We start from the raw sequence: 21,840 nt of genomic DNA on the forward strand, positions 1-21,840 counted from the left end.
GCAGAAGCTGCCACAATTTTGTAGTGTAATGTTTGGCTGTTGAGGGGAAGTAGTTACCACAAACGTGAGGACTTTGCTGGATATCAGCTGTGGTGTGGTGGTGAGCAGTAGTATCTCTTGAGCGACTGGTCCTGCATTGAAGTCCTAGTCCAGAGTACAACAACCCATAGGCTGTTGCTTTTGTGCATTGAGGGAGTGCTGGATGAGATGTTAACTGCTCTCTCAACTGGATGCAAAAGATCACATGGCATTACTTCAAGGAAGAGCAAGGGAATTTTTCCCACTGTCCTGCCCAATGTTTATCGCTGGATCAACACTACCAGAACAGATGACCTAATCATTATCACATTGCAAATAACCTGCTGTATTTCCTTCCATTACAACAGTAACCTTCTGTTGGACATCCTGAGGTTGTAAAAGGTAATTCGTAATTGGTATATTATTGTCATATGTACTGAGATACAGTGAAAAGCTTTTTTTACATCCTATCCAGACAGATCATTCCATACGTAAGTACATTGAGGTAGTACAAAAGGAAACAAAAAAAAACAAACTGCAGAATATGGTGTTACAATTACAGAGAGAGTGCAGTGCAGGTAGACAAATGAGGTGCAAGGGCCATGACAAGGTAGATTGAGAGATCAAGAGTTCATCTTTAGCATATAGAGTCATACAGCATGGAAACAGGCCCTTCAGCCCAACTGGTCCATGCCGACTGTGTTGCCCAGTGAGCTAGTCTCATCTGCCCACGTTCAGCCCATAGCCCTCTAAACCCCTCCTATCCATGTACTTGTCTAGATGGCTTTTAAATGTTGCTAATGTGCCTGCCTCAACCACTATTTCTGGCAGCTCATTCCAAATACACACCACCCTTTGTGTGAAGAAGCTGCCCCTGATGTCCCTTTTAAATCTCTCACCCCTGATCTTAAACCTATGCCCTCTTGTCTTTAAGCGCCTCCTCACTGGGAAAAAGACTGTGTGCTTTCACCCTGTCTATGCCCCTCATGATCTTATATACCTCTATCAGGTCACCCCTCAGTCTCCTGTGTTCCAGGGAATAAAGTCCTAGTCTTACGCAACCTCTCCTTGTAACTCAGGCCCCCAAGTCCAGGCAACATCCTGGTAAATCTTTTCTGCACTTCCTAGTTAAATAACATCTTTCCTACAATAGGGTGACCAAAACTACATAATACTCCAAGTGAGGCCTCAGCAACGTCTTATATAACTGCATCATAACTTCCCAACTCCAATACTCAATGCCTTGACTGCTGAAAGCCAGCGTGCCAAATGCCACCTTCACCACCCTATCTACCTATGATGCCACTTTCAGCGAACTCTGCACTTGCACTCCTAGGTCCCGCTGTTCAATAACACTCCCCAGGGCCCTACCATTCACTGTACAAGTCCTACCCTGGTTTGATCTCCCAAAATGCAATACCTCACATTTATCTGGATTGAAAGTCATTTGCCAATCCTCAGCCTGCATACCTAGTTGATCAAGATTCCCCTGTAATTTTTCATAATCTTCTATGCTGTCTACAACACCAGCTATTTTAGTATCATCTGCAAACTTACTAACCATGCCTTGTACATTCACATCCAAATCGTTTATATAAATTACAAACAGCAAAGGTCCCAGCACTGATCCCTGTGGTACACCACTAGACACAGGCCTCCAGTCCGAGAAACAACCCTCGACCATCAACCTGTTTCCAACTACTGAGCCAATTATGAATCCAATGCACTATCTCCCCCTGGATCTCCTGCGATCTAACCTTCCAGACTAGCCTGCCATGAGGGACTTTGTCAAAGACCTTGCTAAAGTCCATATAGACAACATCCACAATCCTATCCTCATCTACCCTCTTGGTTACCTCCTCGAAGAACTCCAAGAGATTTGTCAGACTGGCTTCCCATGCACAAAGCCGTGCTGACTGTCCTGAATCAGACCGTCTCTGCAAATGTTGGTAGATCCTGTCCCTCAGAATCCCCTCCAGCAACTTACCCACCACCGATGTTAGACTCACCGGCCTGTATTTCCTGGCTTGTTTTTGTTACCCTTTTTAAAGAATGGTACCACAGTAGTCACTCTCCAGTACTCCGGAACCTCACCTGTGGCCAGAGATGAAGCAAGAATCTCTGCAAGGACCTCCGCAATTTCTTTCGTAGCTTCCCACAAGGTCTGGGAATGCACCAGGTCAGGCCCTGGGGAGTTATCCACCTTAATTCACATTAAGGCCTCCAATAGCTCCTCCCTGTTAATTCATATGTGGTCCAAGACAATACCACTCATTTCACCCATTTCTTTAACTTCCATCGTTCTCGCCACAGTGAAAACTGAAGGTTAAAAATCTCACCCATTTCCTTTGGTTCCAACACAGATGACGATGCTGATATTTAAGGGGACCTATTTTCTCCCTAGCCATCCTTTTACTCTTAATATACTGATAGAATCTCTTTGGAATAGGTGGTACAAGAGGTCCATTCAAGAGTCTGAGAACAGCGGGATAGAAGCTGTCCTTGGGCCTGGTGGTACATATTCTCAAGCTTTAGTATTTTCTGTCCGATGGGAGTGGGGAGAAGAGAGAATGACTGGAGTGGAAGGGGCCTTTGATTATCTTGGCTGTTTTCCTGAGGCAGCGGGAAGTGTAGACAGACTCAATGGAGGGGAGGCTGGTTTGCATGATGGACTCGGCTGTGTTCACAACTCTCTGCAACTCCTTCCGGTCTTGGGCAGAGCAGTTGCCGTACCAAGCTGCGATGCATCCGAATAGGATGCTTTCTATGGTGCATCTATAAAAATTGGTGAGGGTCAACAGGGACATGCTGAATTTCCTTAGCCTTCTGAGGAAGTAGAGATGTGCAATGGAAATGAAACCTCTTACTTTATATCCACAACTTTTGTTTAATGTTGTTACATGACCATCATACCAAGTTTTCGTTTCTTTTCTCCCCGGTGCTTGCATTTTTTTTGTGTGACCTGTGCTGGCTTTTGCTTCTTTAGTTGCTGGTTATCTTCCAGTCTGCTCGTTTTCTCCATGTGAATGTGAGCCAGTTGCACTATCCCTTGGGTGCTCCAGTGGCAATCGGCTAATGCATCCCAGACAAATTTATTGCAGCTAATTCATCTCCTCTCAGCCTGTGTTCCTTCTCCACTCACTGGACAAGCTCACAGAACTGCTGGTCAGTCATGCCGTCACTATGAATTATGAAGAGATTTGCGAGGAGGTGAAGGTGGATGAGTGTTAAGAGTGGGGAGGGGGAGGGGGCAGAGGAAATAGAATAGAGTGTGTGTTGGAGCACAAATCAGTAGTCAGTGAGAACATAAAGGGCATGGATAGTTTCATGTCTTCTGTTCACAGATAACTCTTTAAATAAATCAGGACCAACCTTCAATGTCAGCATCTGTAGAAGCTGATGAAAAAAGTTTACAAACTAAAAGCTGAATTAAAGCTCGGGAGAAATGTCTCATTGTAAGTTATCTAAGATAAGATAAGATGTCTTTATTAGTCACATGTACATCGAAACACACAGTGAAATGCATCTTTTGCATAGTGTTCAGGGGGCAGCCTGCAAGTGTCGTCACGCTTCCGGCGCCAACGTAGCATGCCCACAACTTCCTAATTTGTACGTCTTTGGAATGTGGGAGGAAACCAGAGCACCCAGAGGAAACCCACGCAGACACGGGGAGAACGTACAAACTCCTTACAGACAGTGGCCGGAATTGAACCCGGATTGCTGGCACTATAATAGCATTATGCTAACCGCTACACTACCATTCCTGCCCTTACCGTGGATTCAGAGAGGTACAGGACTGAAACAGGCCTTTTGGTCCACTTACTCCGCACCTCCCACCAAGCACCCATTTTTCCACCAATCTTGCCCTAACTCATTTTATGCTGACCACATCTCCATCAACTCCCCCCCCGACTCTACCACTCTCCTACACATTAGGGGCAACTTACACTGTCCAATTAATCTACTCATATGCACAATCTTGGGATGTGGGAGGAAACCGGAGCACCCAGAGGAAGCCCAAGCGATCGTGGGGAGAACACGCAAACTCCACACAGATGACACCGGTCAGGATTGAACCAGGATCTCTGGAGCTGTGAGGCACTGGCTCTGCTGGCTTCACCACTGTGCCTCCTATAAACTAAAATTTCACCAAGACTATTTCCCCTCCATCACAGTTGCTGGGTGGTGTGGATGAATGGTCTCGGAATCACTAGTTAGAAGTTGCTTCTTTGTCTCTTTCTCAGGATAAAGGAATGCTTTGTCTAACTGTGTAAGCAGGATTGAGGTGGGTGAAATGTACTGTGTGATAGACATTGCCACATAACCACATTACACCACATAGGATCTTATAAGATATAAGATATTTATTTATTAGTCACATGTACAATACATCGAAACACACAGTGAAACATGTCTTTTTGTGTTACTGAGAATGTTCTGGGGGCAGCCCACAAGTGTCGTGAGTCTTCTGGTGCCAACATAGCATGCCCAAAGCCCCTAACCTGTACATATTTGGAATGTGGGAGGAAACCGGAGCACCTAGAGGAAACCCACGCAGTCACGGGGAGAACGTACAAACTCCTTACAGACAGTGGCCGGAATTGAACCTGGGTCGCCGGCGTTGTAATAGCGTTATGCTAACCGCTACCCTACCGTGCTGCCCTTCAATGAGTGCTCCACAATATACAATGTTAGTCAGAATTTCAAGTGAAAACCAAACTGCTGGAGGAACTCAGCGGATCAGGCAGCATCTGTGGAGGGAATTGGACAGTTGACGTTTTGGGTCGAGACCCTTCATCTGGACTGAAAGACAGAGGGGAGATGGTCAGTATAAAGAGGTGAGGGGAAGGGGTGGAGCAAAAGGTGGCAAGCTCTAGGTGGATCCAGGTGAGGAAGGCTGATGGGCGAATGGGGGAGGGAAGGGTGGAAATAGTGACAGAGGCTGGGAGGTGATACATGGAGGCAACAAAGGGCTGCGGGTGATGGAATCTGGTAAGAATGCAAGGTGGAGCATAGAACCAAATAATCCTTTTTGCTCCAATTCCAACATCTGCAATCTCTTGTGTCTCCATTGGTCAGAATTTCCATTGGCGTTTGTATGCAAGGGCATCCTGAAAGCTTTATGGACTGATAGAATGAACTAGCATAGAAAGAGACCATCTAGCTCCTTGTGCCTAGGCCAGGTCTTGGGAAGAGAGGTCTAATTAGTTCCAATCAGTGGACATTTTGGTCAATGTCAGATGGCCACAGTCGTATCTCTGGGTCACGCTGTGGGTTCAAGTCCCACACCCCAGAGATGTGAACACTAAGATCCAGGTTGATGCAGTACTTGAGGAAGTGCTACACTCTCAGGGGTACTGTTAAAGTGAGGCCCTGTCTGCTCTCTCAAAGATCCCATGGCAGTACTTTGAAGAAGAGCATGGGAGTTACCTGCCTTCCCCTGGTTTCTTGCTAAGGCATGTGGGCTAGAAGGTTAACTGGCCACAGTAAATTGCCCCTGGCGTCCAAGTAAGATATCTTATCAAATGGGAGAATCTGAGGGGAGTTGATGGAAATAGAGGGGGGAATAAAAAGGGACGTGAAAGATTAGTGTAAATGGGTGCTTGATGCTTGGCGTGGACACAGTGGGCGAAAGGTCCTATTTGTGTGTTGTATGACTCCATGACTCAACACCACAAAATCAGATTATCTTGTCATTATCAAGCTGTGGGAGCTTGCTGTGCACAAAATGGCATTTCCTACAACTGTGATTATAGTTAAAAAAAAATTTCATTAGTTGTACAGCATGTTGGAAATACTGAAAGGGTTATGAAAGGCGCCTGGTAAATGCGACTTGTACAAGTGTACAGGGCACAGCATCCATATTTGCAGATGATGGAAAACTTGGAAGCAAACTAAACTGTGGTGAGTTTAGTGATAAACTTCAAGCGAATACAGACAGACTTGTAGAATGTGTAGACATGTGGTTGGTGAATTCTAAAGAAGAGAAATGTAACATGTTTTATTTCAGCAAGAAAAGGAGAAGAGGCAACGTAAACTCGAGGAAGATTCTAAAAGGGGTACAAGAACAGAGATCTGGAGATATCTGTGCCTATCGCCTGTGCTTCTTATGGGCAGGCACGGTAGTGTAGTGGTTAACGTAATGCTATTACAGCGCCAGCGACCCGGGTTCAATTCCGGCCACTGTCTGTAAGGAGTTTGTACATTCTCTCCGTGTCTGCGTGGGTTTCCTCCGGGTGCTCCGGTTTCCTCCCACATTCCAAAGACGTACGGGTTAGGGAGTTGTGGGCATGCTATGTTAGTGCCGGAAACGTGGCGACATTTGCGGGCTGCCCGCAGAGCACTCTACTCAGAAGATGCATTTCATTGTGTGTTTCGATGTACATGTGACTAATAAAGATATCTTATCTTATAAGTCTTTGAAAGTGACAAGGCAAGCTGAAAAAGTACTTAAAAATGTATATGAAATCCTGAAGAAACATAGATTAGAAGAGCAAACAAGCTGTGATGTACATTTGTAAAATACTAGTTCATCCAGAACTGGAATATTGTGTCCAGTTTGGGGCATCACACTTTTGGAAAGCTATGTAGGCTTTAGAGGTGGCACAGAAGAGCTTTACTGGAATGATTCCAGGAATGGAGGGATTTTAAATTTGTGGATAGACCGGAGCAACTGAGATTGTTCTTCTCAGAACAGAGGAGGTTGTGAGGGGATCTCACTGGGGTATTTAAAATCACGAAGGGTCTTGATGGAGTAGATACAGAGAAAAGGTTCCCACTGATGAAAGGTCAAGAACCAGAGGACACAGGTGATTGGCAAAAGAATCAAAGGTGACAGGAGGAAAAACATTTTTATGCAGTGAGTGACTGGAATCTGGAATGTATGGTGACGGAGAGAGCGATAGGTGCTTAGAATGCGCTGCCAGTGGTGGTAGTGGAAGCAGACACGATTGTGGTATTTAAGAGGCATTTAGACAGGCACGTGAACCTCCAACGAATGGAGGGATATGGATCATGTGCAGGAAGATAGGTTCAGCTTAATTTGGTGTTATGGTCGGCACACACATTGTGGGCCAAAGGGTCTGTTCCTATGCTGTGCCCTTCTATGTTCTAGTGAGGACAGATTCAATTGTGACATTCAGAAGTAAAAACAGGGCAATGGGGTGAACGCTGGGGGTGGGATGAACTGGAATGCAGTTGCGTAAAGCAGCTGAGATAAAATGGCCTTCCTGTGAATCTGACTCTCTCTTGTTCCCACTGGTTTTTTTTGATTGTTTCGAGCCTATAAATAAATATCTCAGATCTCTCAGTGGGCACTAATTTCAGCCCTAATTACTGAAGGAAGTCGAACACCATTATATGTGCCATTACTTTACAGTATGCAACTCTTTACAGTAAGCTGCTCTGTAAGTTATAGCCTACAGTGCCAGTGTGGAATTACTTATGATGTATTGCAGGCTGCCTGAAAGTCCCGATGGTGTTAGGTTTCGAAAGCCCTGTCCGATCCATGCAAGCATGCAGCTGTTTTGAATCAAGTGGACGACACAAATGGTGCAAATTAATTTTCACAATGTTTGATTGGAGCAAGCCCTCCCACTTCCTGAAACTGGCCACAAGCAAAACCAGAAGCAAATTAATTTGAATCAAGCTCATGTAAACAGTTTAATTAGGACGCTGTCTACACAATTTTCCTGTCCTGTCTGACAAACCAGAGGGCAGGCCAGGTGGGTGGTCTGACACTGCCCAATGAACAACACCATCTCCATGGCAGCAGGCAACTGGAATGAGTTTAGTTTAATATATCTGAATTGGATCAGATTGAGCAATGATACACATGGAAAGGTAGTAATATTTCAGGAAATAAGCAGGTATAGATCAGCAGGAGCTTGTTTGGGTGATGTTTTGAACGGTGTTTCCCTCACTTCTCTCTCTGTTACCCCTCATTGCTCTCAAACCCTCTCTCTTCCCATCTCCCCTTCCTCTCCACATCACTCCTCTCTCACTCTACCTCTCTGCTCTCCCCGTCACCCTTCTCACTTCTCTATTTTTCTCCCCACTACTCTCTCTCCCCTTCCACTGCCTCTCCACTCCCCATCTCCTTCCTCTTTCTCCCCTTCCCCTTTCTCCCTGCCTTCATACTTTCCTCTCTCTCCTTGCTCACCCTTTTCCCCCACTGGCTCCCACTCTCCCATCTTTCTTCACACTCCTCCCTCCCTCTCTTTCCCTCTCCCCACCTCTCTCTCCTCCTCAAACTTTCCTACATTGTCTCCTCTTCCCATTTCTCCTTTCCCCTTGCACGACCCCCTCTCCTCCTCACCCCTTCTTTCTCCCCACTCTCACACCCTTGCTGTCTCTCGTCTCTCCTCTCCCCTCACCTCCCTCCACTCCCACCCTTACCTCTTTTGCTCCCTCTTTCTTTTCCTTGTGCCCCAATTTCCCCCCTTCAGTCCTGGTTCACCTCTCTCTGTCTCACTTTCGTACTCCTGTCTCCTCTTTCTCTTGGTGGTGTGATGTTACCTGACAGTTCCAGGGACCTTAGGTGCTATCTGTGCAGAGTTCCCTGCTCTCCGTGAGTTTGCATGGGCTTCCACCGGATGCTCTGGTTTCCTCCCACATCCCAAAGGCAAATTGATGACTGCAACCTATCCACACGAATGGGTATGTTGCAAAGAGTCAATGGAGTCTTGAGGTGCAAGAGAGAGGCGGACTAAGTTGCAGGACTGCAGGAAAATGAGAGGGGGAATTAGACTGATGGGATTGCCCTGTCAGGTGCTGGCATGGACCTTGTGGGCTGACTGGCCTACTTCGGTTTCATAAGTAAGTCTTGGGTTCTTTCTTTGTCTCCTCCCTTGTTCCCTTTCTCCCCTCTCTCCTTGTTCATCCCCCTCTCTTCTTCCTGCTGCATTCTCTCCTCCCAGCCTCTCTCTCCCTTCTTTCCCTGATTCCTCATCTCTTCTCGTTCATCCCTTCCTCCTCATTTTACCCTCTCTCTCACCCCCTCTCATCTTTTGCTCGTTCCTCTTTTCCCCTCCATCACCATCTCTTCCACTCTCCCTCTCTTCTTCTCTTCCCCAATCTTTGCTCCCTTGATTCTCTCCCCTCATTCATTTCTCACTCCTCCTCCCTGCTATCCTTCTTTCCTCCTCTCCCCGCCCCAACTGCTCTTTCCTCTCCTCACTCTTTCCTCTCTCCCACTCTCCCTCTATCTCCTCCTGTCCTCACTCATGTATCTCTCCTCCTTTCTTCTCGTTCACCCGTCACCCCTTTCTCCCTCCCTCGCTCTCCTCCTCTCTCTCCCTCTGTCTTCGTTTCTCTGCTCTTCTTCTCCCCTTTCCTCACTCTGCTCATCTCCCTCTCCTTCTCTCTCCTTCTTCTACTTCTTTTGTTTTTCTCTTCACTTTCCTCGCTTGCCCTCCCTCCACTCTCCCTTCCTCATTCTCCCTTACCCTACGTTGTTTATGCTCCAACTGAGCATCCAGTTTGTCGTGGATTTAATTTTGCCAGGAAGGACTGGTTATTACGAAATGAAAATCACCATCTATGGATGTGAAATATCTGTGGGTTCTGGGTATGTCCACACTCTGTAAAGTGGCAAAAGTATAAAGCTGGACATTCAGACATATTATATTATGGATGAAGCATTGCAAGCAGCTGCTTTTGAGAGAACAGAACACACAGGGGGATAGGAGCCACTTGACCCCTCAAGCCTGTCCTGCCATTCAATACGAACATGGGAGATCTGTCCCTGGCCTTAACTCCTCTTCTGTGCCAGTCCTTCATAGCCCTCAGTTCTCTGATCTTTCACAAATGTATCTACCTCTCCAATAGGTCCTTCTGAATAGGTATCCTACTCAGTGACTCTTGAAAGCATTTTCCTCAGTAATGTCTGAGGTGAAGAATCCAGTCTCTCAGCAGACAAATATCAGTGACAGAGATTAAACGGAGCCTCTCCCACTTCAAATACAGCTCACTTGTATTGCAGGGTCCGGTAACTCCTCAAAGGGGTTATTAATGTCGATCAATTTCTTTTTTTAAAAAAATGGTTTGCTAGTGTTGGCAAAATTTGCTTTTTTTTTCAATTGGAAACTTGCCTTCACATGAAATGCCTCTCAATGGAAAGTTGGTTTGATTTTTTTTAAGCTGAATCTGTGGAGTATTTGAGATACCGCAGGAAAAAAACTGAAATAAAGACATATGTGTGAGCGTGAGAGAAAGAAATTGATTTTAGATGTGCTGTAGTGCAGATGATTTATGTTCTGGGTCCTGGGTCAGTAATGGTGAGGCAGTAAGGTAATATGTGGGGGTATTCATAAAGTAATTGAATTTACGTTGCCATGTCGACATTCACGGAAAGGGGTAGATATGTTTGAGTCTTAGGTTCAGGCTGGTTGCGGTTTTCTCTTTTCTGTAGCGCATTGTGAAGGAGTTAAATGAGCCCCATTTATAATAGGAAATTGGGGAAATTCTATCAACTGTACAGGCTGCTGACTTTGTTTGCAAATTAACATTAGTATCCAAGTTTCACAGCACTAAGGAATTCTGGTCTTGCCAATAACTACATCTAGAATTACCATGTTGTATTCCAAGTAATTTTAGCATGCAGTTGGGGTAAGCAATTCTTTTTGGTGGCAAAATGGGATATGGCCAATGATTGTTCTCCTATTTACCCCACCCTCAGCATGCCTGACTTCCTAGTGGAGTAGTAAAGTGGAGACACAAGAGACTGCAGATGCTGGAATCTGAAGCAAAATACAAACTGCTGGAGGGACTCATCGGGTCAGGCAGCATCTGTGGGAGGGAATCAGAGAGTCAACATTTTGGGTCGAGAACCTTCAGCTGGACTGAGAGTAGAGGGGAGATGTGGGGGGGGGAAGGAGCTGGGGCAAGAGCTGGCAAGCGATAGGTGGATCCAGGTGAGGAGAAATTCAGGAACCTGCTCCCCCTCTGTCCCTTTCTCTCTCCTCCTGATCTACCCAGTTCCTCCTCCACCCACCCACCATCCCCACCAGCTCCCTTGCACCCAGTTTCTTGCCCGTCCTCCACCCACTCCACCTGCCCACCACCCACACACTCCTCCCACTGGGTCCCCTCCTCCCAATGTTCCCATCTGCCCACCCCACCTCACCTGCCTTATTTGGTTCCATGCTTCACCTTCCTCTCCTATCAGATTCCATCATCTGCAGCCCTCCGTTGCCTCCACCTGTCACCTCCCAGCCTCTGTCAATATTTCCACCCTTCCCTCCTCCATCTGCCCATCACCCCTCCTCACCTGGATCTGCCTATCACTCGCCAGCTATTCCCCCATCCCTCCCCTTCATCTCTTTATACTGACTATCTCCTCTCTATAAAGTCCAGATGAAGGGTCTCGACTCGAAACGTCGACTCTCCATTTCCCTCCACAGATGCTGCCTGACTTGCTGAGTTCCTCCAGCATTTTGTATTTCTACGCACTTGACTTCCTGCCTGCGGTAGTGTAGCGGTTAGCGTGACGCTATTACAGTGCCGGCAACGTGAGTTCAATTCCCGCCTCTGTCTGTAAGGAGTTTGTATGTTCTCCCTGTGTGTCTGCGTGGGTTCCCTCTGGTGCTCCGGTTTCCTCCCACGTTCCAAAGACGTACGGGTTAGGAAGTTGTGGGCATGCTATGTTGGTGCTGGAAGCGTGGCGACACTTGCGGGCTGCCCCCCGAACATTCTATGCAAAGATGCATTTCACTGTGTGTTTCGATGTGCATGTGACTAATAAAGATATCTTATTGCCCCTTTCCACCAGTGAATCCTGAGTGGCTTAATTAGCATATATTATAATATTATAATGAGGCCCTTGGTGCTCAAGGCTAATTTTGTCGTGTTACTGAGGCTGAGAATCTCAAGGTTCAGCTCAGTCTGGGGCCGGCAAAGACAGGGGAAGCTGGGGGTTGCTAACCCTGTGGAATGTGGAGAGTTTCACTAGCCACTTAATGGGTACTTGATGGCCGGCATGTACATGGAGGGCTGAAGGGCCTGCCTCTGTGCTCTATGACTCAATAACTCAATGACACTTCTGCAGCAGGGAATGACAATTTGTAATGGATCCAGGACATGGTGGTGGGACAGTGGTTAAATTACCAGACAGTAATCTAGAAACCTAGACTAACAATCCAGAGAGTGGAATTTAAACTCAGGTTCAAGTTTATTGTTGTCACAGGCATACACACCCAGGGTAAAAATGCCATGAAAATTAGCTTTTTGCAACAGCAGCACAGTATATTACAAGACAAGAACACACATAATTTAACATAAACCTAAGTTAACATAACTTATACATAATTTACACATGTGCAAAATAAAACAACTAAATAAACATGACAACACTAGTGCAAGATTGAGGGGAGGGGGAGAGAGAGAGGGAGAGTCTGAGGTAGAATTAGGGTTTTTCAGGTCAGTTCAAGAACCTGATGGGAGTGGGGAAGAAGCTGTTGTTGAACCTTGAGGTGTGGGTCTTCAGACTCCTATACCTCCTACCTGATGGCAGCATTGAGAGGATGGCACAGCCCAGATGGTGGGGGTCCCTGATAATGGATGCTGTCTTCCTGAGTTAATAATCAACAACTAGTAATTAAAATTTCAAGGATAGACATCTTGGTTGGCATGGACAAGTTGGGCTGAAGGGCCTGTTTCCATGTTGTATAACTCTATGACTCTTAAAATTGATGACTGCAAAAACAAACCCCAGCTTGTCAAGAAGAACCCATCTGGTCCACTGATAACCCTCGGGGTGCCATCTTTCTCTGGTCTGGGCTTTTGGGCTTTTTGTGACTTCAGACTTTCTCAGTGTGGTTGATTATCAAATGTAAGTGGTAGAATCTGGAGAATGTTGATAGGAATAAACTAAAACGGGATTAGTACAGGATTTATATATATATATATATATATATATATAGGTGCCTGCTGGTTATATGGGCTCAGTGGGCTGAAGAGCCTGTTCCTGTACCGCATTGCTCGATGACTCTACGCCCTCTGAAATGATGTAACAAGTCACTCCGTTCCAGGGCAGTTTGAGATGGGTGATCCCAAAGCACTTCACAAGTCAGCATCAGTGTCCTGGGTAATTGCCACATTCCCTTGGTGTTGGGAGTGTTGGGGATTTCCTGATAATGAATAGCCCAACACTTTGGGGATGCTGTATTTCCTTGGGAATCCTGTAGCTGGTGGTACTTACATGGAGAATGTCGACAGTCTTACACAGAACTGTGAGTCTGGTCCATAATAAGTTACAAAAAAAAACAAATTGCTGGAGGAACTCAGCGGGTCAGGCAACATCTGTGGAGGAAAGTTAATGGTAGACATTTTGGGTTGAGACCCTGCTTCAGGACTTTCGGTTGTGACCCCACATTAAGTTCTGACACAGGGTCTGAACATCAAATGCTGACTTCCTTTCCCTCCACAGATGCTGCCTGACCCATTGAGTTCCTCCAGTAAATTGTTTTTTGCTCCAGATTCCAGCATCTACAGTCTTTTGTCTCTCCATAATGTTAATTCATTTTGTGAACACTGCAGCACAAGAAAGTACTCACAAAGTCTGAATGTAATTACTTTATATGTTTAGAAAAAACTGGAAAGAAGGTATGTTTAATTTCTGTACCACAAAACTAAATGTCTGCTGGCCAGTATGTTACAGCACTTAAACAGCAGGTGGCAGTGGTAAACCACGAATGCATCATTCAGGATCCAGGTTCTCCGCTCTCTCTCCAATCCATAGATCTGTTTGGTTCATTTAAGAAGTAATTTGTACACTGAGAGCACAACCTCTCCAACTGCAAGCATCCTCTCTGCAGATTAACACACTGCATGATTCAGAAAAGTGGCATTTCTGCAGGTGTGGATCATAATCTAGCAAGCTAAAGTGTGCGAGGTTGTTTGTTCAAAGAGGTGGTGTTTTAAGGGTCGTCTTAAAGAGGGGTAAAGAGGCAGAAGGGTGTTAGGAGGGAATATGGGAATTCCAGAGATCAGGATTTTGCCAGCTCAATGCTTAGTTCCCCAGGAAAGAGAGAAAATAAATTAGTTTTCAGTAGCAGAGGAGGTGGGGCCGGGAGAGGTAGAACAAAGGAAACATCTCTGATAGGGTGATACCAGGTGCATTAATGTAGCTGTTAGTATCAGATTGTACTTCTATGCCTGTGTAACGTGTAACTAACAGCAAAACTGTTGAACATGCCCAACAGGCCAGACTATACTAATGGAAAAAATGACAGGCAGAAATGGTTTCAGAAAGAAAGAGTGAGTTACTTAAAGGTCAGAGTTTGTCATCTGAAGGTAACTTAGCCCGTTAGCTTCACTTTCAATATAAATTTAATGGTTTGGGTTTTGAGGGTAGGAAGGGAAATATGTGGGATAGAGCATTCAGAAGCTACACATTATGGTTTTCACTATTCTTGCTTTGATGGGTCGTTCCAGTTGATCCCAGCATTTTGTTTTGGGAATCCACAGACTCAGCCACAGATTTTGTTACGGATAGATTTGAGAAGTGACTGCTATGGTTAAAATTTATCTTTCACTTTCTTTCCAATGATTGCTTTAGGCAGTAATCTTGCAGAACTGAGTACACTTCAGGAAGGACGCGGATACTGGAATTGTGCTGGGGTTGGGGTGTTGGGGCATTGAATGGCGGGGGATGGACGAAATATCCTGTTCAATTACAGGATGCTGGCAAAGCCAGCAGTTACTGTCCATCCCTAATTGCTCTTCGGAAGGTGATGACGTGACACCATCGCAGCCCTTTTGGTGAAGGTGATCCCACTATGGTGCTGGGCAGGGAATTCCAGGATTTAGATCCAGCGAAGATTAGGAATGGCAAAATATTTCCACGACTCAATGGCGTGTGGCTTAGAGGAGAGCTGGCAGGTGAATGTGGTCTGCGCCTCCTGCCCTTCTCTCTCCAGGCCGTGGGGTTGAGAGGTGCTGACGGAAAAATGTTGATGCGTGCAGAAGGTGCAGTCTGTGGGAATGGGATGCCGGTGGGGGAGGGAGGGAATGCTAAGAGAAGAAGCTGGGATGAGCTATCTGGGCCCCATTGGATCATTTCATGACATCTGAGCAACAATCAAGATATCGCTGCTTTCTGATGTGTGTGAGTGGTGCCAGAACTTCAGGAGAGGTTCAAATAAATATCAAAGAGCTGCCGGCTAAGTCTAAACAATGGCTGAAGTGCCGCATGGCACCACTGTTTGGCTGATTCATATTGGCACCATATTAATCAGCTGCAGTACCATCTCTTTGTCACAGGGGTCAGTATGGTCACATGTCATTGAACTAAACCATTATCACTTTGCAATAGCATTTCATTGGGTTCATTGGAAAAGATTTGAAACTCCTAAACCTTGTTGCAGTCTCTGCTGCCGCTGAGGGGAATTAACAAGGAAGTGTGCAATGGGTTGTAAGTTTATTAATGTAGAAGCTTGAAGTGTATGTTAATTAAGGGAGGAAAACCAGAAAGGAAGCTTCCTTCCAAATCTATTGGTGAGGACTCCTTTCATCCAGCACCCAGCTCAAGCCTTGGGCATAACTCAAATGGAAAGAGACGTGGGGTGGGATTGTTTGAGTTGGTTTGGGGTTAGGGTGTGGGCAATAAGCAGTTGTTCCTCCTTATGATCACTGGTCGGTGATACCCTGTTGGAAATGGGCAAGTTTGAGTCTGAGATGGTTGATGGTCCTCACGATCCAGCCTCCTGTGTGAAGGGTATGCACAGCTGGTCAGCACTGTCAGGCAACATTTGCCATTGGGTCACATAAGGAGCTAGTAAGACAGGTGAGCAAAGACTGGGTGAAAGGGGTGGGTTTTAAGGAGAGCCTTAAAGGAGGGTAGAGAGGTGGAGAGATTTAGGGAGAAATTTCCAGAGCTTATGGGCTTGGCAGCTGAAGGCATGGGCACCAGTGACCAAGTGAATAAATTCGGGAGTGAGCAAGAGGCAAGACTGGAGGATGGCTTCCTGGGATGGTGGTAGGAGGCTGTGCCTGTAGGGATGATGGGTGAGTGAAAGTTGGTGTGGTGGGTAAGAGATCATCCAACCATATCCTCAAGTATTATTGGGCCAGGACGGATGCTGAGCTAAAAATGCAAGATTATAAAGGCGATGATATAAAATGTGGTCCACAAAATAGATTAACAATAGTTTTAAAGGAGAGCATTTGAATGCAAGAACTATAAGAGGGAAGAAAGAAATGGTATTTTGTTATGACCATTTGTGACCTCAGGATGTCCCTACACACCTTGCAGCTAATGTAGTTTTAATTGGAGTCAGTGTTATAAAGAAGAGTGGCACCAATAGCTCCCTTGTGCTGATGAAGCCAGCTGCAGGCAAGGAAATTCATGAACCGTGGATAGGGCTGATGAGTGACATTGATACTAAATGAGGCGGAACACATCCTGCATCTTGAACAGGATGACTGTGAGGCGAGAGATTGGGATGTGTGCAAACACTGTTTGGATCCTGGTGCGTCTGATGCTTCCAGGGTATCGACGTACAATGACGGCTGCAAGCCAACATTCCCGCTTGTCTGAATTCCTTTTAAAGCCCCTTACAGGCAGGTTTGAAAATTCACTCATTTCCCATTCCCGGGGATATGTTCTCTTCTCTCCCACAGGTCCCTTTCTCCCTGTACCACAGAGTAATTTTTCCAGCCTTTAAGCTTAATCTTTATGGAGATCTCCGCAGTCACAGAGCTGGATAGACCCATTACAGAAGTGAATTCCTTAACCTGTCAGTGGCCCAGCCTGAAACATATACTGTACATACTTAGCTGTGTTTGGCGATATTGCATTGGATGTCCAAATGATCATCTTTCTTTAGTTTGGAAGCTGTCACCTCGACACCTGGATTGTATTTCCTCAAGTTAGATTAGATCAGGAAGCTGCTTTTGACTTAGCTTTTCCAAAAGTCATTTTTTTTTAACAAAACACATTCCACCTTCTGCTCTTTCTCCAGTAGGAAGAAAACACCCATCTTTCTCCTGTGGGTTGGTTATTGTCTCACAGGGCGTGCTACTCTAAGGGGGGGGGGGGCTTCTTCAAGCAGTTGCTCTTTACATGTTGGATGATTTTTACCAAGGGGACTAACCCTATTAGTGGTAAAGAGCAAAATTCCCATTGGGGAGCGGGGATGGGGAGTGAGGAGATTTCTTTGAGAAACTCAGCACTGGGTTTTCAGACTTTCCTGGACAGGACTGTTAGCCTCCTGGCTCCCAATGCTCCTGTGCAGGTGAAGGATGTCAGATCTACAAGGAGTCCCACTGCTGATGTATAGAACTTCAATGGTCACAGTGCATGCATACATCTTCAGTCTCCTATTGTTTATGTAAGCTTTCAATGTCCCATTGTACATATACACCATCTGCATCCTACTGTACATAAATGCACAGCTTCCTATTTTATATGCACATCCTTAGTATTCTACTGTACATGCAGACCTTCAGTGTCTCAATTATGCATATACTTTTATTGTCTCACTTAATGTACAAACTTCTATTGTCCGTCTCTACACTCTTACTACCTTAAGCAAATTCTTCAATATGACTAGAAGATGGTAGGTGAGCAGGGCAATTGGCAGAGAGATATTAATTGAACAGGTAATGGTAATTTTATATACTGGTATTATACACAGGGAGAGAGCACACTGACTGTCTTATACTTCACTATCGTACATGGGGAGAGTGCACATGAAAAGATTTGTACTCCAATATCCCACACAAAAAGTCCATAATGAGTGATTTGTACTCCACAGAGAGTCCAAAATGAGGGATTTATATTCTGATATTCTACACACAGAATCCACACCGAGAGGCCTATAATCCAATATCCCTTATAGAGAGATTACACCGAGAGATTTATGCTCCATTATCCCACATGAGGATCCACAACTGGGAGTTATCCACCAACATCCCACAGGGAGTTCATAATGAAAGACCTGTACAATAATTCCTCAATTTGCAAAAGGGATGTGTTTCTGAAAAAAAACCAGATGAAAATCAAAACTAACCGCAGATGCTGGAAATCTAAAATAAAAGCAGAAAATGCTGGAAATACTCAGCAGGTCATAGTGGCAAGAGAAACAGAGTCAAAGTTTCAGGGTGAAGACCCTTCATCAGAACGGACAGGACTTCTGACAAAGGGTCTTCAACCTGAAATGTCATTTGAAAAAGTTCGGTTAGGTGTAGTTTTGTGAATTGAAGTGCATCATGGGTATTGCGATGGGCATGGAGTGGGACACTATTTGTTATAGTAAAAAATAGCTTTGTAAATCAAAGACATGTTCCCAAAGTGTCAATGGCGTTAAAGCAAAGATTCAAAAATTGAATGTTCATAAGTCAAGGACTTATGGTTATGGAAAGTCCACAGCGTAAGATTTATCCTTCAGAATTCCACATGGAAAGTCCTCTGAGAGATTAAAGCTTCAATATCTGGCCAAAAGAGAGGGATTTATACCTTAATATCCCACAGAGTCCACACTGAGGGATTCATACTTGAACGTTCACACTGAGCCAATCACACAAGTATTCCACATTGGAGTCCATACCAAAAGGTTTATCCACTTATGCTCAACCCTCTGTAAGTTCATCTCAGAATGCTATCAGAACCTTGTTGACCTCCTTAATCCCATTGACAGGAGATCATTCCCTGGGAGTTCAATAGAGAATGGTGTTCTGGACGATGCAGACCCAGGGAGTGCTCTGACACCCCTGCCAATTGGCAAGCCCACGGTTCCAAAAGTCATGCTGAAGTCTCTACACGCAGCCAGATGCTAGTAGTAGGTTGAGTACAGGGATAGATTTGACTTCAGATGTGCCTGTGTCCTAACATATCATCTCGGAAGTCTGGCTCAAATCCATACCATCCTGACTGGTGTAGAGTAAAGAGGGAGTGTTTAACATGAATACTAAGCAGCAAAGATCCCTTGTTAACTTAATCCCCTTCAACTAACCCCATTGCTATCAGTGCATGAAGTAAAGGCACATTTAGCTCAATGAAGAAAGGGGTCATAGCAGATGGAAATGGTTCATTCAGGTTTTTCTTTTTCAACCTGATCCCAGGGGATTCCACTGCTGGTACAACTGTTCTTCCATATCATGGATTTGGGACCATTGGATGGGACGTGATGTTACTGCTGTAATCAAATTGACCAAGCCCACCAATGGCCCAAGGTGTGGTCAGCGGTGTCTCTGCTTGTACAACCTACAACTTCCTGGAAAATATTAATCCCCTTATCAAGTTGGTGTACCCCCCAACATAGAATTTCAGCTTGAATGCAGTTGTAATATAGGAGCAGGAGATCAGTAGCTCATGGCTGATTTGGGAACTAACTCTTCTCTCTGGCTCTTTGGCTATGTGCATTAAGGCTGAATTTCAGAAGCAGCCCGTGACTGGCGCAGCCATTGCAGACCACTTGTCGGCTTGTAATGTGATCTGGATCATAGGCCTGATCCCACAACTGGCAATAATCATACTCTGCCTCAAAACATTGCTCTGTTTTGGATGATGCTCCGTAATAGCCAGCTGTGTGTCCATTTGGACTGTAAACTTAGCTCTCTCTGGTCTCTCAACAAGCAACTGCTGCAAGGCTCAGAACATGTGCCCCTTGATGCCAACACAGGCAACCTATTGACAACACAGGCAATTTATCAACAATACAGGCAACCTGGTGCGAAGAAAAGCAATCTATCAACAACACTGGCACCAATCGCCATCACGGACAGCTTATCACCAGCACGGGTGACCTATTGCTAACACAAGAAATCCATCGGCAACACAGGCAATCTATTGCCAACACAGGCAATCTATTGCCAACACAGGCAATCTATTACCAATACAGGCAACCTATTGCCAACATAGTCAATCTATTACCAACACAGGTAGTCTATTACCAATATAGGCAATCTATCGCTAGCACAACACACAAAACACTTGAGGAACTCAGTGGGTCGGGTAGCATCTATGGAGGGAAGTGGACTGTTGATGTTTTGGGATGAGATCCTTCATCTGGTGGAGACCCTTTATCACTAAAACTCTTTTGGGTTGGGATGCTTTATTGCTAACACAGGTGACCTATTGCCAACACAGGCAACCTGCTGCCAATAAGGTCACACAAATATCACCAGGAGTCTAATCATAATGGAAGTATATTTCTGTAATGTGGAAGCAGCAGCTACTGTCTTTTTCCTGATTGCAGGAATGTTTTCTGAACTTGACCTCGTTTGAGAACTGCTGTGTGACAAATACCAGCCTTGGAGTGAAGCTGGACTGCACATTACCCTTCCAGGTTCACTGGAAGAAGGCAGCTGATAAACTGGTCAAGAAACCAAGGCAACCCAAGCTGGAGAATGCTGTGCATCAGTGCTCTAGACTTTGGTGATTGCGCCTTCTGTGACTGAGTGCTGCGTACTGGTGTGGGTCTGAAATAATGTCATGCAACGGCTGACCCAAATAAGAACTGCAGAAAGAAAGAAACAAATGACTTTTCTTTCTAAGGCACCTTTCACTTCCTCTCAGTATGTCCCGAAGTGCCTTATGCTACTGACATACTTCTGAATCTACTTTTACATTGCTTTTCCCCTGAAGAGTCGTGCATATTGGAACCATAAACTCGTCCATGTATGTCACTCCTCTGTGCTGCAGCCTTCTGGGAAGTGTAGTACATCGAGGAGGAAGTACATCTTCACAGGACCACCTATGTCCCTCAGCATTGCTTGAAATCACTTGCGCCCCTTTATACCCAGGTGCCTCACCTTTGGTAGGACAATCTCAATCTCGATGTCATGGCACGGTGGTGCAGCTAGTAGAAGTGCTGTCTCACAGCTCCAGTGACTCAGATTCAATCCTGACCTCTGATGCTGTCTTTGTGAAGTTTGCATGTTCTCCCTGTAACCGTGAGGGTTTCCTCCCACAATCCAAAAATATGTGATTAGCTGCTGTAAATTGCCCCCTTGTGCGTTGGTGAGTGGTAGAATTTTGGAGGGTGTTGATGGGAATGTGGGGAAACCGAAGTGGGTCAGGGTAAAATTAATATAAATAAAATAGGTGTTTGAATCGGTGTGGACATGATGGGCCGAAGGGCCTGTTTCTGTCTATGATTCTATGATGCTGGAAAGTTAAATGGAGTCTTAAGGTGTTGGAAACAAACACCCTGTGAAATTCTCAGAGGTGAGAATTCCCAGCTTCAATATTCAGCATAGCTCACTGGGGACCTTAAATGTTATCAGTCCAAAACATTTATTTTGTGGATAAACACAAACAAGAACTCTCCTCCTTGCAATGTTCATGCAGAGCAAAGTATGGAGCATGTAATGTCTTGATTTACAAACATCAAAGGGGCATCCTAGCAATATATTCTGGTATGCTGATGCAGTTCTTTGGCTGAATCACCTGAATGGACAATTATGGCAATTATTCCACATCTACTTCAGCTTTGAGAAAGAAGGAGATTCCACACTGAGAGATTTTTATTAAAATAAACCAATCCTCAAGATTTCTCACAGAGATTTATATTTAAATAAAACACTCTTTGAGATTTCATACTGCATCAAAAGCATCAAAATTCTGCTTTAAATTTATTAAGAAATTACATGCTTAACTAAACAAAGTGAGGTAGTTTTTTTTTGTTAATCTGTGTGATGAGGGTGTCACTGGCAAGGCATTGATTGTCCGTTCCTAATTACCCTTGAGAAGGTGGTGGTAAGCCATTTTCTTACCCGCCACAATCCTTGTGGTGAAGATGTTGTTGGAGAGAGTTCTGGGCGATGATGTGGGAATGGCGATGTATATCCAAATGGTGGTGTGTGATTTGGAGGGGATCT

General features: G+C 45.2%; 1 protein-coding gene across 1 annotated transcript in view; it reads left to right on the forward strand.

Annotated features, from left to right (window-relative positions):
* dusp22a (dual specificity phosphatase 22a) overlaps positions 1 to 21,840 on the forward strand; it is a 119,492-nt gene that overhangs the window by 33,127 nt on the left and 64,525 nt on the right. The gene's annotated exons all lie outside the window — the stretch shown is intronic.

This window comes from Pristis pectinata, chromosome 13 (assembly GCF_009764475.1).
Source record: "Pristis pectinata isolate sPriPec2 chromosome 13, sPriPec2.1.pri, whole genome shotgun sequence".
Taxonomy (NCBI): Eukaryota; Metazoa; Chordata; class Chondrichthyes; order Rhinopristiformes; family Pristidae; genus Pristis; species Pristis pectinata.